Below are 18,873 nucleotides of genomic sequence, written 5' to 3'. Positions count from 1 at the left end.
GCTTCCTAACTATCACACCATCCAGGAACCTCACATACGAAACTGTTCTATTCCTTCCTAGTTCCTTTAATTAAGATCAGTGATTGGTGGATGGAGGGTTAAAATCCGGTGAAAAGAACACAGGACCTGAATTTTAATACCAATTTTTTAACTTCCCCTGGGTATTACTTAACTCAAGTGATTTAGAAAGCCTTCTAGATCTACGTTAATTCTAGTGGCTTCTCCCATTTTTTCCCCTAATTCTATGTGTACGTGTGTGTGTGTGTGTGTGTGTGTGTGTGTGTGTGTGTGTGTATGTATAGTATGTATGTATGTGGGGGTACATATTTGTTTGCATGTTGTTTCTGCTTCCCACCTCCATCTCCATTAAACAGTGTATTTCACACACTATGTGGTCATCTAGTTGACCAGAGGATAGAATGCTGGGCCTATAGTCAGGAAGACTCCTCTTTTTCAGTTCAAATCTGGCTTCTGACACTTATTACCTGTGTGACCCTGAGCAAGTTACTTAATCCTGTTTGTTTCAGTTCCTTATCTGTAAAATGAGCTGGAGAAGGAAATGACAAACTTCTCCAGTATCTTTACCAAGAAAACCCCAAATGAGATCATGGAGAGTCAGACAAGCTAGAAAAACAACTAAACAACAACAACAACAACACAACAATAATAACACTATGCAAAGTCTTCTGCAGTCACCAATAGAGATGTGACAACTGCTTCACAGACTTCAGTCTCCTGGAAAACTCATATGGTGATCTAAGTGGTGACAAGTCTGAATGGAAGCGAGACAAAGAGTAGGCATTTCCAAAGAGAATGCTTAGCCTGTAGTTCTTCAGAGCAATGAAACTTTTAACAAAATTTAATTGTTTCTAGTAAATTTATGTATGTATACTTAGGGTAGTAAATGATAAGATTTATTAATAATATACCAGATTTATGCATTTATGACTTGCTAAATTGTTTAAAGTTTTCTTTACATACATGCCTCTTCCACAACTTTCCACAATACCCTGCAAATCTCCCAAAATTCCCATTTAATTATCAATGGTCAACCTGTAAATAACACAAACCATGAATGTGAAACTTGTGAATATTGAGAGATGACTATATTTTGATTTCCAATGAAGTGATTTATACAAGGTGCTTTGCAAACTTTAAAGCACTATATACATGTGCTATTTTAATGTCAGTTTGTGCGTATTTTATATAGAAAGAGAGCAGCAAGTTTATGTTTGTGATTTGCTTTTACTCATGTTTTACTTGCAATTGGATGATCTTCAAAATGCCTTTCATTGGGGAAAGAGTACTATAAGCCCAATAAATCTTGCTTACAGAGAGTCTAGCTATCTGAACCATGAAGCCATAACCCCCTACCACTCTGTTAATATCAGTTCATCTTAAATACAAGAATAATTCTTGGGCTTACATGTCCTCAAAACTCTTTGCCTTATACACCACACATACAGAGACAGTAAAATCCAAATGAATAGAGATACTGGTTTATACATATGGCACCATGTGGTTATATGTAAGATGAAAGCCATCATATAATATATACTGTTGCATGAAATACCATGACTATAAATAATAAAAACTGAAGTTAGAAAGAGTTGTTAGCCCTATATCTTACCCCAGTGCTATGAAAGGGCTCCATCATAATTAATGAATGTTTCTGATCATAGTGAAGACTGTATATTCCATTCATAGCTTTGTGTTGACCTGTACTTATACTGCCCAACTTAGAGTATTAGTCTCAAAAGGCAGAGAAATGTCTAATTAACTTAAGCCATACTGCCTCAACATCCCCATAAGGATATAGAATGAAGTCATTTTCCTATGCTACTTTTAACTTTTCAAATTACTTTCATTTCTATTAACTCATAGGATCCTTACAACTATCCCGAGATGTAAGTAGTGTGGGTGTTATTTTTCTGAAATGACAGATGATGGCACTGAAACCCAGAGAGGTTAAACGATGAGCCTGAGGCCCATAGCTAGTAACAAGCAAAACTGGGATTCAGGCTCTTGATTCTTGAAGCCAAGAGATGGAGGTTTCTTTCCTCTGCACTAGGCTGCCTCTCAAAGAATGATCTACTGCTGGTCTACTATGCTTTTTATTCTTACTGTACCATAACTTTTACTGTGGGCATTATGATGAAAGGGAAAAAGGATTGTAAGAGTATTATCCCCATGCCTTTCAAGTTTTATCTCATTTCTCCAAGAAATTTGCAAAATCAAGAGATGCCTAATGCAGCTTATTTAAGAGAGTCCCAGCTAGTGATTCAGACAGATGCTTTTTAGAATAACAACCAGTGAGCTGTGACTAGAACTCTATGAAATGTTTTGCGCATAAAATGAATCCTTACACATGGAAAGTAAATATCTGTTGTGAGTGGTTATAGTCTGGTGGTTAGTTTGAAAAGCTGGGAATTAGGGGAGCTCATTCCAGCTGAGACTCTTACTCATTCAATGAAGTGTTTTGGGCAACAGAGTTTACCCAATCCCAAATTTGTTGTGTGCTGGCTCTGTCCCAGGTTCACACTAAAGGCATAACACACACCTCCCGGGAGCACACTGCCATATGTGAAAGGTAAATCTTGCCAGGAGTAGTACAAGGTTTCTCTTTAGAGACAAGGCCCAATTCACACCAAGATACCACTCACTGTTCTGGGAACCTAAAAAAAAAAAAAACTTGTCTAAAAGTTCCACATTGCAGATTGCTGGCCTCATCATAGGATTTTATTCACTTTAATTAGTTACAAGAATAATTAATAGTGTTACAGATTTTTTTTAATCACATCTACCTGTATCTAAAATGTAAACTCCCAGACTGTGGTGTCTACTAGATACCAAGTCAAATGATTGGCTCTTTTAATTTAGAGAGCATCAAATTAACAATCTATTTGGTGTTGTATAGACCAAGAATGAGAAATCTTTTTCTCTCAGGACCAAACTTGACATAATTTGACCTAGTCAATGGGACAAGTGCAAAGCAAACAAGGTCCAACATAAATAGGTATGGAATCACACCTATAAACATTGCAAAAGTCTTGAATGGCTACATATGTTTTGGTAGTTTTTGTCTCTAACCTATGTCTCTAACCTCCACTCCTCACCCCCAGCAGGATCTATTTATCTCCATCTTGGCTCTGTCGCTATCTCTGACACCTTGTCTCTCATGCCTTTTGCAATAAATGTTATATACTTTTCTTTCTAAATTTCTTCCACTCTGCCCTCCCAAAGTTCTGATTTTGTTCCACAAATGACCATAATAATAAAAGTAATCATAGAAGTATAATTCTAACACTGAATTGGACCACAGAAGCCATCTAGTTCAGGCTTCTCATTTTACAGATAAGGAAATTGGGGGTTAGAGAAGTTAAGGGATTTCTCTAATGTGAAACAGGTAGGAAGTGTCAGATAAAATGAGTTTACAGCCAGTACTCTTACTCTAGTGTTTTTTCCACTGTTCGAACTGCCTGACTTCACATTTTTGACAAATTATGTTATGCAGGTTGGATAGTGATAAATAATGTAAATAACAGATAAGAAGGATATATTATATTACTCTATCAAATAATAAAATGTTTTCTATTACATTGTCTTTTAAATATATGGCCCCTGACTGATTTGATCTACAGATTAGCATCTTTTAAGAAAGACTTATCATTGGATAGAGACAAAACAGGTATTTGATTGACTGCATTTTTATCTTTACAGCCAGCTATTTTGGCAGCACATAGGTCCTTGGATGCAGCCTTTTGACTGAGTCCAAGTTTTACAGAACAAATCCTTTTATTAAGGGGATTTGTTCTGTGAATTTTGGATATAGTCAAAGAGCCATACTTGAGGACCTAGAGGGCCACATGTGGTCTCGAGGCTGCAAGTTTCCTGGCCCTATTAGCCTATATCTTTCTTGTTTTACTCTGCATTGGGCCGAGCAAGGTATATGTTCTTAATGAATACAATGGTGTTCAAGTTTCCAGTATTTGGAGGCCTGTCCATTTTTTGCTCTGAGATTAAATGAGCCAAAATGACAGCAAAACTTCAGCAATCATTCCCAAAGCCTTGATACCTTAGAATTCATACAAAGTAATTATTCCTCTAATTTTCTTTAAGGGAATATTTGTTTAATGTATTATGTCTGCAATTTCTCCAAACTATTATAGTATATTTTAGGTTGTAAGCAGAGGAAAGACAAGAGGTATGTCTTTCTGGTTGTGCCAACCACCAAATTGAAAAGTAAAAAGTTTAGTCCAGTAGGACTAGAGAACAGTTGTTCTGGCATCAACAAGTCACTTTGCAAATTATTACATAAAAAGTGTATTTCATGTGATTGAAAAAGATGAAACCAATTCTTGTGAGATGAAGGAAAAGCCCGAGACAGAGTTTCAATTTCTAATTAAGCTAGCAAATAATCAATAAATTAGGGGTCACTGGTGTCTCTTGGTAACCAAAGACAAAACCATGGAGATTATCAAATGCTTAAATAACTTTGGAAAGGTGGGTGCTTCTGACAGGTAAAAATCAACCCTGTTTGGTGAGCAATTAATGAGGTGGTGGACAAGGAGGTAGGCTGAAAGCCTTCAGCTCCTCTTCCTGAAAATGTGGCTTGATCATGAGACTCGGCTGCCTCTGGCTAACTGTACAAAGACATCCATCTCCAGCTAGACTACTGCTGTTGAACAATGGTGGGAGGGGGGGTTCAAAGGCAGGAGCCTAATGCAATTAGGGCAGGAATTCACATAGATTATATTCTTTTTATACTTCAATCAGAAGTAACCTCTCCTAATTGGGTGGGGTTATATAACCCCATATGGCCTCATATATCGTAGTGACATTTTAAATACAACTTGTCCAAAACGGAACTCCTTATTTTGTCCAATTAACCCATCTACTCCAAATTTTCCTATTTTGTTCACAGCCATGTAATCATCCTCATGGTTTCCCATTTCCTTGCTTCTCATATCTAGTCAATTGATACATCTTCTGGATTCTACCTTCGCACCATATTTGACATCTAGCCTCTTCTCTCCACTCATATAGCCACCACTGTAGCTCAGGCTCTTCTTGTCTCCTAGACAATTCAAGTTCTTCCTCTCTCTATTTCAGTCTCCACACAGCTAACAAAATAATTTTCCTAGAGGCAAGGTCTGACTATTTCTCTCCCCTGGCCTCTAGAATAGAAGACAAAACTCCTTAGTCTGGTATTTAAATCCAGTTACTCTTTCATAAAATACATTTCTAGACTAGCTTCACATTGCTCCCCTTCATGGATTCTAATTTCCAGTTCAACTGACTTACTTGCAATTTTCCAAACTGAATATCCCATCTTCTACCTCTTTTCCTTTGCAGAGATATATTTTATACCTATATTAGGTTCCATCCTCAACTTAGTCCCTTAGAACCATGAGCTTCCTTTAAATCTTGGTTCAGGGACTATTTTTTTTTCTGTCAAATATGATTTAGTAATGGGGGATCCTTGACTAATAAGCAGAAGGGAGGGTGGCACAGAATGCATTTTGGAAATTGTGCAGGGTGTTTTTAATGATTTCAAGAAGCTCCCTAGTACACATACATTGACACACATACATGCATGAAACCCAATGTTTTAAGATGATTACTCTACTGATACTACATGTTTGTTTATCTTGGAGTACAGAATCAGTGTAATGTCAGTATAGTGACATACAGCAAACACAAGTAAACAGTATATTTTCAATCATAAACATGCAAGAAGTCACATAAATAATGTCATTCATGAAACAGAAGATTGTAAAAGGAAATGGAGTGGTCAGGTAGTGAGCATAAGGGAATATATATGGATAGTCCAAGTGCTACACTTACATCTGTGAAATGTAAGAACATCTCCAATACTTTATCAACACACCTCAGTTTCCTCATCTGTAAAATAGGGATAATAATTGTAACTACCTCACAGCATGGTTTTGAGGAAAAAAAGAGATGACATTTGTATTATATATTAACATTCTTCAAAAATTAAGGTGTCATATATAAATGCTAGCTATTATTATTGCTAGTTATTATCCTGTATGATAAGAATATGCACAAAGATTACACAGAATGAGAAGCTATGGATATGTTCTTATTTGCATTGACCATTGACCAGATCATATCACTTTAAAGACTTTGTAACTACAGAAACCCTAAGCTCATGAATTTAGCATTTGCCACTTTAAAAAAAAATGGATGGAAAGTGACCTCTGTGGCAGTGAATTTCTGTATTTATCAGAAAAAAAAGTCCAAGGATTAGTTACAGGTTGCTTGACATAAAAAAAAAAAATTCAAGGTTTTCCAATGGTAAAAGAAAGCAACTATATATTATATATCCCTTTCTCCCATCCTCATCTAAGTTTAAATTCATATAATGTATATGCATATATATAATTATAATATGTGCGATATGAATACACATGTGCATGTACATACATGGATTAAAATTTTATTTGAAAATTCATAAATTTCACATATATGGATTAATGGTATGAAATTTAATATGAAACTCTGTATTATTAAAATCAAAGCTATTTTATTTTCCAATTAATATGTTGACTGAAACTGAGCAGTAAAATTATACTTCTGTTAGCTGTAATCAGGCAAACACTTTGCCTGTTAACATAAACTTAAATGTAATGACTAGGATGCTTTTCCTGAATCCCCCAATATAGACTGAGAGAAGTCATGAGTATATAGTATTTATTCCATTCACATGGGCTTTTTCTACCCCTTTGCATAACAAAACAACTGGTACATTATTTAAATTCCTGTTCTTGTAAAACAGCATAAAATTATAGCTGAAACAAAGTAAAAAGAAATAACTAGTTTCAAAAGTATAAATTAAGCATCTTTTTTTTTTCATAATCAACAGCCATAAATTTTGCTTATTTAAACACTTTCCTTTCTGCCTACAATGCCATTTTATTTCTCCTACCTCTCAGGTTATCCTGAATATTCTTATGGCTTCTGACCCTTTTCTATTCTAGCTCTTTCCAATTCAGAGCAACATTATTAATTACTTCCTTATTCCTTCTGTGAGAATTAACCATTGCTTTATAAGTTCATCTTGACCATTTGTCCAGACCAGAGGTGCTAAATTCATACTAAGGTGTGGTTTTCTATGTCAGTAGGCACAGTCAGGGATCTGTCTCTATTTGAGTTTGACACCACTGGTATATAATAAATGAGAAACAGTATGGCATAGTGGGTGTAGAGGTGACCTTGAAGTCAGTAACATTCAGGTTCAGTCCTGCCATTGACACATATCTAATGGCTATGTAATCCTGAGCAAATCTTTTGACCATTTTAGGCAACTCTTTAAGACTATAAGTTGCAGAAAAGGTGCTGACCTACCTATTTAGAGAGAGCTTTCTCACCCAGAAGCTCATTATATTAATGAAATCACAGGCCCAGTGAATATTGAACAAAGTCAAACAAAAGTCTCCAACATTGATTGGTTAGACCCTCTGTGAAGGACTTATAGTAAGCTATGTCACAATATGGCACAGGGACAGTAGGCACTACAGATCACATTAAAAAGATTATGAATTCATTAAAATATCACCATTGTTAATTCAGGGGCATTTTTATTTAACTATTGGTTGCCCTTCCCTTTAAGAGTTTCGAACACACCAACACTTTGATTTTTTTTTTTGCATCCGTTTTTATGGAATGTTATTTGAGTTGTTGGCAACTGTCTCTGCATTTCTGCATTTTTGAATGTTTACATTGCATTTTTACTCTGCTTTTCTCTACGTTAAGACAGACTTTGCCCATGGTCTGAGAAGAGTTTTGTTGTTTAGTTGTGTCTCTTCATGACCCTATTTGGGGTTTTCTTGGCAAAGATACTATAGCGGTTTGCCATTTCCTTCTTCAGGTCATTTTACAGATGAGGAAACTGAGGCAAACAGGGTTAAGTGATCTGCCCAGGGTAACACAGCTAGTGTTTGAGGCCAGATTTGAACCTTAGTCTTCCTGACTCTAGGCCCAGTGCTCTATCCACTATGTCACCTAGCTGCCCCATTCAGATACAGTTCTCTCTCCTCTCCTCTCTGTCTGTGTTTCTGTTTCTTTCTGTTTCTCTCTGTCTCTGTCTGTCTCTGTCTTTCTGTTTCTCTCTGTCTCTTTCTCTCTCTTTTTCCCCTTAGAGTGACAAAGACTTTTCTCCTTGCCTTTAAAAACTGGAACTGCTCCTTTGAGGATCTGTGAATTTTGAATACAGCCACAAACTATAAAACACTTAGGCAAAGACAAAATAATGTTTGCAAAATTTGTCCTATTAAACTAGGATCTGTGGTTTACCCCTTCCCCACTTTCATCTCTTGTTCTCTCTTATTCATCTGCTTCCATTGCTGGGAGTCTTAGGCCCCAACTGTGGCCTGAGCTGCCCCTGGTGCCTTTAGACACATATATGTAGAGATAGAGGGTGCAGAGAACGATCCCGGAGAACATGATCTCCCCAGTTCGATGGCCTTGTTTTCGATGCACTATTATGGGTTCAATAGCCTGGTAATGTCTCCCCAGGCTCCCATGTATGGAGCACTTTAAATTCCTTCAGCAGCTTGCTGTTGTGATTTATGGCCACATTTCAGGTTTGCTTTTCATTGAAAGCCTAAAGGGAGCCCCACAGGTGAGGTTGGGAGCTTTCAGAAAAGAAGGAAGGCTCAGGAAGGATGAGCTGAATGTTTGTTACAATCCAAATAGGGCTAGGGGCAAGTAGAACTTAGTCCAAACTGGGGTCAACCCTCTCTTCAATTTCCCTTGACACATCCCACATCCTGGACATCGTAGCCCTTCCACAGCCCCTCAAGGCACCTTTGCTTAAGACTGGTACAATCAGCTTCAAATATTACTCAAAACCCCCGGGCACAATTTCTTTCTATCTCAAGAGACACAAAGGGATTTAGAATATGACATTAAAGCTGGGAAGATGGTAAAGGAGGCTGGAGGTTAGGAGAGAAGATGATATTTCAATATTTCATAGTGAGATGTTTATAATGAGAGTTAACAACAGAGTATTTGATCTACACACACCTATTTGACTGAATTAAGTTAGGAAGGTTGAATTCAGTGAAGACCATCATTAATTTTGTCTTTATATTGCCAAATGACCAGTTGAACTATTACTTTTCAACCAATTGTGTTTTGAAAGAACTTAAGTCAGACAGGTAGGGGGAAAACCTTATCAATCTACTTCCCCCTGACTAAGTGCTTATCCTGTGCTAGGAGTTACAAGGATTCAAAGTATTACCATTATTCCCTGTCCTTAATGAGTGAGTCTACACTGGAGTTAGAGAAACCATACTTACTTCCATTGCATAATGAGAATATGACATATTCTAATACTAAAGACATTGTTCCTAGGTTTTGTTTTGTTTTGTTTTGTTTTCCCACCCATATGCCAGAGCTGGCTGACCCCTCCCCAGAAAAAGCCCTCCACCCCACCACACACACACACACACACACACACACACACACACACACACACACATGCTCCCTTTCTCAAACTCCTGTACAGTCTCTAAGTGCAAAAGGGATTCAGAGGAAATTTAAAATTTTCAAAAGAGCCAAAAACATGTTTGAGAACATATATCCTCAAAGTCCAGTATCTCCTCCTTTCTAGGCCCTTCTTAAAAGAAAGAATGAATTACTTTGTGACCAAAACCCTCAAAAGTCTAGATCATCTAGCTGCTTGCTATCAACCAGATGAAGACAGCTACCCCAAGGTTAGTGGAGAAGACAGATCTGTTTGTGGTTTGCAGGTTAAGCAATAGCTCAGATGCCTGAAGGCAGGAAGTTTTAATCCTGGATTCTATAGCAGATTCCCTATATCCCTTTGGCATCTGTGTAATTAACCTTGTAATCTTAACTTTTTGAACAACCCTCTTCATTGGGAAGTTAAGATATATAAAAGGAAAATTAAATGACAATACAAGATAGCTGCAGCAGAGACTGGGTGTACTCTGAGTTGAAAGAAAACGGGGGAGATCTAAGGGGCAAAAAAGATGAGGGAAAATTCAAGGCTAAAGATAAATCAATATTTGTCAACAGTGAAGTATAGAGAGGAACTGCCTAATATTTTTCATTGAAGTCCAGCTATAATGTCAGCAAGACATGCGTTCAAGTCTTGCCTCTGACACAGAATTTGCTGGATGACCCTGGGGCAATTCATTTAACTCCTCAGTAGTCCCAGTAACTCTCTAAGACTCTGTGCTTGAATATGGGACAGGAGAGAGTCTGCCATAGGGCCTCATAAGGTTTAAAAAAAAGTGAAAAACAGTCTAAAGTAACTGACAAATTCACTTGTCCTTGCTTTCTTTTTAAAGATGATCATGGGGCAAAATCTTTTGAAATATTGAGATGTAATCTTAACAGATTTCCCAGAGTAACTGAACATGAGATATGCTTAATTAGTGTTGACCCAAGGTAACATTATAAACTAGGTGAAGGTTCTTCTTTTGTCCGTAATTTATTAGACACCCCTTTCTTTTTCCTCCAGGCTTACCCATTCGCATCCCTACCTCTTTTCCCCAGATGTTTTAACAAAAGCTAGCCTTTACAGAGTGCTTTAAACTTGACAAAATGCTTTACAAATAGCATTTCGTTTATCTTCACCATAACCTTGGGAGGTAGATGCTATTGTTATCCTCATTTTGCACATGAGGAAACTGAGGAAAGCAGGGGTTAAGTGATTTCCCAAGGTCACCCTGCAAATAGGTATCTAAGTCTGAATTTGAACTCAGGTCTTTCTGACTCCTGATCCAAAGCTCTATATACTAAGCCACCTATTTGATTTTTCCTGAAGGATCCTTTTAAGTTTTCAGTGCAAAGCACTGAGATTTTAACTGAAAAGCTGGCTGATCAGTGGATGATGTCTCTCTCACATGTGTGTGATGTTCAGTCATTTCAGACAGTTACTTATACTGTTCTTTGAGGTTTTCACATCACTTTCTACACATTGCTACATTAGAACCTCACAACAGGAGTTGCAAAATTGAATGGACCCATTTTAGAAGAGTAGAAAATTGAGGCTAATAGAAATTATGATTTGGTCAAAGTAAGGTGAATAGTACAAGGAGTCTGATGCCTGAGTACAGAATTGTTTCCACTATAACACACTTTGTTGTTGCTGAGTTGTTTTTCAGTTATGTCTGATTCTTTGTGAACCCTATTTGAGGTTTTCTTTGCAAAGATACTGGAATGTTTTGTCATTACCTTATCCAGTTCATTTTACAGATGAAGAAACTGAGGTAAACAAGGTTAAGTGAGTTGCCCAGGTTTACACAGCTAGTAATTGTCTGAGGCTGGATTTGAACTAACAAAAATGAGTCTTTCTGTCTCCAGGTCATGTATTCTATCCACTGCGCTACCTACTGCCTATAGCACATTGGCACACTATCTCATAGAACATTAGATTTTGAATGGACTTTAGAGAATATCTCAGCCAATCTCTTTGTTTTATCCAGGCCTAAGGAATTGAAAAAACTTCAGCAAGTTTGAAGATTAAAATTCAGGTCCTTTGTTTCTTAGTCCCAGGACTTTCTCCTACTCTATGAAACTCAATGCCTCTACATTTAAATAAAATATAAAATGATAATAACTTGGTGTTTGACTCAGGAGTATTCCCATCTTACCCAGTGACTTTAAAAGCTGAGAGCTATTAAGGGTCAAAGCCAGGAGTAGGAAACCTGTGAACTTGAGGCCACATGTGGCCCTCTGGGTCCTCAAGTGCAGCCCTTTGACTGAATCCAAATTTCACAGAACAAATCCCCTTAATAAAAGGATTTGTTCTGTAAAAGTTGCACTCAGTCAAAAGGCCACACTCAAGGACCTAGAAGGACACAGGTAGCCTCAAGGCCACAGGTTCCACACCCCTGATCAAAGGTATTAAGAATACAAATCCAAAGGTGGAAATACATTTCTTTAGGCAGCTACTTAGGAACAAGAGGACCTGTGCTCTCGCCCTCAAATCTCTAAGTCACTGTCACATGTTGTATAAAGAGACATTCTCCCTAGGATATGTTTTTAGAGAGCTAGTATTCAGATCAACTATCATCCATGTCCTTTTGATATGAAAGGCACTGTGCTAGTGTCTGGGAGAAAAAGAGAAATAAAATCTGAAAGTCTCTGAGGCTCTGATTTTGTTGATGCTAACAAATTGCAGAAAAAGGAAAGTGGCTCCAAATTCGCTTGCTTAGAGTTCCAACCTTATAATCCTGAGGAGCTAGTTGATTTCAAAGTTCCTCAGAACTGAGAACCTGTTCAACAATAAGATTCCCAAATGTAAATATGCACCAATCTACACTGAAACATAAATAAAATAAAGTGAACAAGAAATAAAAAAAAAACCCACAAAGAATACTTAGGAAAGAGAAACACAAAACTTTGTCACAAATAAAGAAGTCGAAGATGCTAATCTGAGTAGGAGATTGCTCTCCAAGAACAACACATCCTGAGGGCTATTGGGTATTATTATTAATATAGTAATGAAATGAGAGTTTTTGAATGTTTCAGGAACCTTCGGGGGAAGTCAGCTGTAGAAAAGCCAGGATTATTTAGATGTGACAGTAAGCATCATGAGGGTAATGTGCAAAAGTACAGAGAGAGAGAAGACCCTAGATTTGTAGATCACACAGTCTTAATTCAGAAAAAAAAATCAAATACAACAGTGAACACAAACAAAAGGCTGACAATTACACCATGTTTTCTATAATGATCCATAAATAATGTTTTGTGGAAAACATCAAAACTCTTTTCTTCTCCCTTAGATGTAACAGACTAGAAATGTCTTCTTTTTAGAAGTTATATACAAAGTTTACTAATCTGGACTAGCTGGGAAGAAGGGCAATCAAGATTCATGACAAATATGGGTTTCAACAGTATTTAAGCTTAATCCACAAATATTTTTGGTATGTCTGCTCTGTATTTACTCTTTACCTTCCAATGGGGGAGGTGATACAGAAAAGAAAAAAATGATGTAGTTTTTATTTTAAAGTCATTCATGATCTATTTGGTAAGAGAGAAATAACCCACAGTGATTTTAGGATTTAGAGCATGACCTTGAGCATCTAGTACACCTTTTTATTTTCTAGATGAGGAAACTAAAACCCAGAGAGATTAATCAACTTGCCTAAAGTTATAAATGTAAAAAGGAGCATAAATAGACTATGAACTGTGGTCTCCACCTCTGTATCCAATCACCAAAGCTGTAACTGAGATGAGGCAAATAAGAATTTGCCACAGAATAACTATTTTAGAGGCATCTGAAGTAATTTACTTGAGCCTTTTCTCTCCTAGCTTCTTTTCTTGCTCTAGGGATTTTTTTTCTCCCTGTTTTCAGCTCCATTGCAGATCTGCTCCCTACAGACATAAATTAGTTGTCAAATAAGGTAGAACTTGTTCTATAGTGATGGATCAGAGAATGGCTAGATCACTATGGGTTGGAGCAGTCAGAAAAAAAAGTTATGGAGAAAATAGGCCTTGACCAGTACCAAGAACTTGGATAGAAAGGAGGACATTCTATGCAGGAGAAACAACATGAGCAAAGGTATAAAGGTGGGAACAAAGGGAGGGCAGCAAAAAATAAAAAAAAAAAGCAACCTGTTGAAGCAAATGTTGATGGTGGTGGTGGTGGTGGTGGCAGTGGTGGTGTGTGTGCATGTGTGTGTGTGTGTGTGTGTGTGTGTGTGTGTGTGCATGTGTGTGTGTGTATGTGTGTGTGTGTGTGTGTGTATGTGTGTGGCAAGTAAGGGTGAGAGATAAGTTTGCATATGTAGTATGAGAACAGATTATGGAGTTCCTTGAAGGAAAATAGAGTTAGTGAGTTTACTACACTTAAATCAGGTTTTATTAATTCTAAGAGTATATAGTTACAGAAACTAGGCTAAACAAGGGTTGTTATAGGGTTCCTACCATATTACTCTAATTAATAGATAAGAATAATTTTGATTATATCAGTGCTGGTATGCTGCTGGAGTACTAGACAGGTTTCTTCTATTAAGTAGAATAACCATGTCTGTTAAGAGTACTGATTATTGAAGCAAACCTTTGTTTGTTTTTTTTTTCTTGAAGCTACAAAGACTGGAAGGGACTTTAGACATTCTCTAATCTATGGGTTTTTCATGTGGGGTCTAGAAACTTTTTCATATTTTTTACGTGTGTTTCAATAGAGTTTGTTCCCTTTGATAGCCTCTGTGTGTGTGTGTATATATATATATATACATATATGTGTGTATATATAACATGTGTGTATGTATATATATATATATATATATATATATATATATATATATATATATATATGTATATATGAATCCCAGCTTTAATCTAACTACCTAATGTCACAGACTCACTCTGAATCCCAGAGAAGTGAAGTAATGGCATGATTCAAATCCAAGTCTTCTAAAAAGTAGATCAGATCCAGTTCTTTTGCTATTATACCAGTCTACCTCACAGCCTATCCCATCTCTGAAAGATCACAGATTTAAAATTAGTGAAGGGTCATTAAAAAAAAAAGATTACCAAAAAACTATTTATTTTTGGTTCTACTATCTATTTTGGTTGCAAAAGTCCAATCAAGTATGTTAACGAAGATATTTGTCACTCAAATATGTTCTGCCCAAGGAAAAGTAGAATATTCCTGAAGGAAACTGGGTGCCCTGTGCGGGTAACCTCTCCTCTTTGTAGCTTGAGGGAAAGAACAGATGTAGTCTGCTGTCCTTGAACTGTGCCTAGGACCCTGGTAGCTTCTCTTTTGGCTTTGAGCAAGAAGAGTTAAGCATTTAGCTACAGAGGGAACTAGCTCACTAAAGACAGTGAATAATAGTCTAGATGGTAATATATATATATATACACACACACATATACATATATATGCTTTTCCTTTCATTGTAAGTTTTGTGACTTGCATCATTCATTCATTAATTCATTCAAGCATACAACAAATATTCATTGATCCACTACATAATTATCACACCTCTCCTGAAATTTTGCCTCTGGAGGCAAGATCTTGTCCAAACAGCATTTCTCTCAGGAAGAGAATCCTCTGGGAGTAAATTACTTAGTTTCCACCAGGTGATTTCTGAAGGGGCTAGTTTTTTTTTTCTCTTATCCCTGTATTACTATATTATATATTCCCCCGTAGGCAATGAGAAAAGAAGGGTTCACAGTTAGACATGAAGTTGACATCTTGCTAACAAAGTGAATTTTGGCCTTGTCATAGACTGCAAATGTTGGTTGAATTAAATTGAGCACCCATTGGGTGCCAGCCTTGTACTCAGGAAAGGATAAGGAAGAAATAAAGAGCCGGTGACACAAAAGAAGAAGACATGGTCCCTTTCCCTTAGTTTTGTTGTGAGGATAGAATACAAGCACGTGAAAGAACTACCAAACAATATAGACATTATTTAAATAAGGTAGCTAGGTGGAGTATTGGATTGAGTATTTATTCAAATCCTGCTTTAGACACTTACTAGTTGTTGGGTTCTAGGAGATTTATTAATCTCTACTGGCTTTGACTCTTTTTTCATAATCTGTAAAAGGAATAACATCTACGTCACAGGTTGTTGTGAGGATCAACGACAGTAGATGTGTATGTATGCATGTATATATGTAAAACACATGTAGGCATACACACATGTGTATACATAGGATTTTGTAACCCTTAATCCTCCACATAATGGTTACTGTTGTTGTTGTTATTATATGATATGCTATCAACTCAGTGCTAAGAAGATGGAGACATCAATGAGTGAAAGAATAGCCCATTTTCCATGGATGGCTTTAATTTAAAGTAACATGCAGTTGGTGATCAAGTTCTGAAATCTACACTTATTTTTAGCCAATCCATGATCTCCCTCAATTCATACCTTCACAAGGATGAAACAAATAGTGATGTAAAGTAATCCATGCAAACCTTTCCCATAAAAATTTAGAGTTTCTTATGTCTGAGCTGCATCTATAGACAAAAAGGAACTTCTAGGGTATTCCTTTTATGTCCTTTTAGACACATAATGAGAACAAATGGAAGCAACCGGCCTGCATAGGACACACCTCATGATGTTTTAATACAAATTTCATTACTCTGCAAGTCTAACAGAATATTCATTAGACCATCTATAAAGTCTTTGTGGAGGGCTTAATAGCTAAAACAAGCTATTGAAATTAGCCAATCATTCTATAATTGAACTCCCCATGAATCTTTTGCTTCAGTGAGGGAAAATTTCCAGAGGAATTTGTGAGTTAATTGCACAATCAAAAATACCATAGAGTGTGAGTGGTTTACTTTGGGTTCTAGAAGTTCACATTTCTAAAAATTTATAATTATACTATAAGGTCATTGAGGCTAGAGACCAAGTTTTGTGCACTGTATAGCCCTCACAGCACCTAAGAGAATAAGTAGTCCCTAAGTGTGTGCTAATGATGAAGATGCATTGTTCCTTTAGGGCAAGGACCATTTCCATTTGGATTTTGTATCCACAGCACTTTGACCTATAGTAGGAATTTTTTTAAATAATCATTCGATTGAATAAATATGGAAAATTACAGGTTAGCACAAAATGATAATAATACCATACATACTGTTTTTAACTTAGTAAACCCTCATTTTAATTTCACAACCACACTATAAGAATGTAATATAGTAATTCATGTGCATATTTTATAGATGAAGAAAAGTGATTTACCCAGGATCTCACAACTAAATGTCTGAGGCTCAACATAAAAAAAAAAATTCTTTCTGACTCCTAGGCCAATAGAATTTGCATATTTTGTTTTTGATGATGACCTCTATCCCCAATTTGGTTCAAAATTGTATTTGTCCACATTTCCCTTCCTTACCATTGATTTGAACGATACCACCTTTAATTTTTATTTTTGTGCTATGACCTTTTATATTGAGGTTGAGTATAAATTTGAAACTTATTGTGAAACATGTCTTAAGGTCCTGGTCTAAGTCTAAATTTCTGCCAAACTGTCTCTTTCTTTTTTTTTTCCTCCCTAGCAGTTTTCATCATAGTATGGAGATAATTCACATGCTCTTGTAGGCTAAGCGAGAGGAATGCCAAATCCATCATGCCCTGCTTAATTGGAAAAGTTTTTATTATGTATTTAAAACTTGACTGTACAGTGTAAGGATCAAACTAACTACATCATAGAAGCTCATTATCACAAGGATGACGACCAAGTAAGAAATAGCTTCCTGTAGTAACTCTAGAATCTCTTCTCATAAGGTGTACAGAGACTGTCAACTCCATTACTGGAAAGACCACCTTCACTAATCAAATCATGGATCTGTGAACTATTGAAGCACTTCCCTTTTCACCAAAAGACAAAAACCTCACTTAGTCCTATTTGACAGAAGTTAGATAATTATTAAAATAATGTTAACATAGTAATAATAATTTAATTTTAGATTTAGCAATTTTAAAATTTATTTGAAAACAATGATGATGATTATGATGATGATAACAATAACAACAATAGCTAACATTTGTATAGTGCTTACTATGTACCAGGCACTGTGCTAAGCACTTTACAATTGTTATCTTGCTTGAATCTCACAACAACCCTGGAATGTAGGTGCTATTAATATGCCCATTTAACAGATGAGGAAATTGAGGCAGACAGAAGTTAAGCGACTTGCCCAGGGTCACAAAGCTATATGCCTTATTTTGTAGATGATGATGATAATGATGATGATGATGATGAAGATGATACTTGGCCAAAAGAAATGAAGTGACTAAACAAAATTCATTCAGCTCATTAATAATAGATCTTGGACCAGAATCAGAACTCCTAAATCTTAACATGGTGTCTTTGCCACTATAGCATAGTGGTAGTGTCCACTTAGTGTTTAAAAACTCTTAAGCATGAACCTTAAGAAAAAAATGGCCTCCCTTCTTATCTGAGACATTGACATATCCACCTAAATGATTGTTTTGTTGATCATTGGTTTCACTGTTGCCCAGGAGTAGACTGATAAGTAGAGATGTATAGGGCATTGTTCTACGATATAAAAGTGTGCAGGGTATTAACAGCATTTATCCTACCTCAATGATGTACAGACATTTGGATTTAGTGCCAAATCATTTAGCATAACTGGCAAATAGGAAGCATGAAGCTCATTTTGTGCTGATTGCTTCAGGCTCCAAAAAATCCTGGTTATAGTTCTACCCATATGACTATGCCTATTTAACTTCTCTTTCCATCTCAAAATCAGTAATGATCCCCCTTGCTAATTTGATTATGCATCTACATCAAAACAATATTCCAGGCATACTCCACCACCACCACAGCATGTGTAATAGCCATATTTTGAATAGCCTTTATATTTTGAGGTAGCTAAATTATACAGTAGAGAGAGTGCTGGACTTTGAATGAGGAAGACCTGAATTCAAATACTACCTCTGAAACTTACTTGTTGTGTACTCTAGAAGAAGTCATTTAAACTCAGCTTGGCTCAGTTTTCCCATCCTAAATTATGATAATAATTGCAACTACCTTCCAAGGTTATTGTGAGGATCAAATAAGATGACATTTGCATTCTTTACACACTATATAAATGCTAACTATTATTATAATAATAGCTAGCTGGCATTTATTATTATTGTGTAGCAGCAGCAGCAGCAGCAGCAGCAGTAGTAGTAGTAGTAGTAGTAGTAGTAGTAGTAGTAGTAGTAGTAGTTTGGAGCAATCTCTGTGCTCCAAAAAAATATACGTGAAGAGGGAGGGAACATGACTCAGTGGAAAGAATGTTGGCTTTGAAGTCAATCATAGTACAGTTCCTACTCTCCTACCTATGTGACTTTGTACAAATCATTTAAACTTCATGAGCCTTCACTTCTCTTTCTGAAAAAT

Source organism: Phascolarctos cinereus, unplaced genomic scaffold (assembly GCF_003287225.1).
Source record: "Phascolarctos cinereus isolate Bilbo 61053 unplaced genomic scaffold, phaCin_HiC Scaffold_4;HRSCAF=312, whole genome shotgun sequence".
NCBI classification, from domain to species: domain Eukaryota; kingdom Metazoa; phylum Chordata; class Mammalia; order Diprotodontia; family Phascolarctidae; genus Phascolarctos; species Phascolarctos cinereus.
The sequence above is the reverse complement of the archived record's forward strand: the minus strand, read 5'-3'. Positions refer to the sequence as shown.